Below are 257 nucleotides of genomic sequence, written 5' to 3' on the forward strand. Positions count from 1 at the left end.
GCACCCCAAAGAAAACCACATTTGAAATATTTAACACAATAACAATCGACGCCCTTCTCCTCCGTTTCATTAAATATTAGTCATTATTTCATGTCCTCAGTAACCTTTATCATGCCTTTAGTGAACATGCAAAATTCTGCCATGTTTTATGTCTTTTCTCTCCGGGAAACAATTCGTTAAGCTGAGATATTTGACAAAGGACGAAATGGTCTTACAATAAAGTTCATTAAGGTGACTACGTCTTTTGCGTTTCCTCC

This window comes from Penaeus monodon, chromosome 31, assembly GCF_015228065.2.
Source record: "Penaeus monodon isolate SGIC_2016 chromosome 31, NSTDA_Pmon_1, whole genome shotgun sequence".
Classification (NCBI taxonomy): Eukaryota; Metazoa; Arthropoda; class Malacostraca; order Decapoda; family Penaeidae; genus Penaeus; species Penaeus monodon.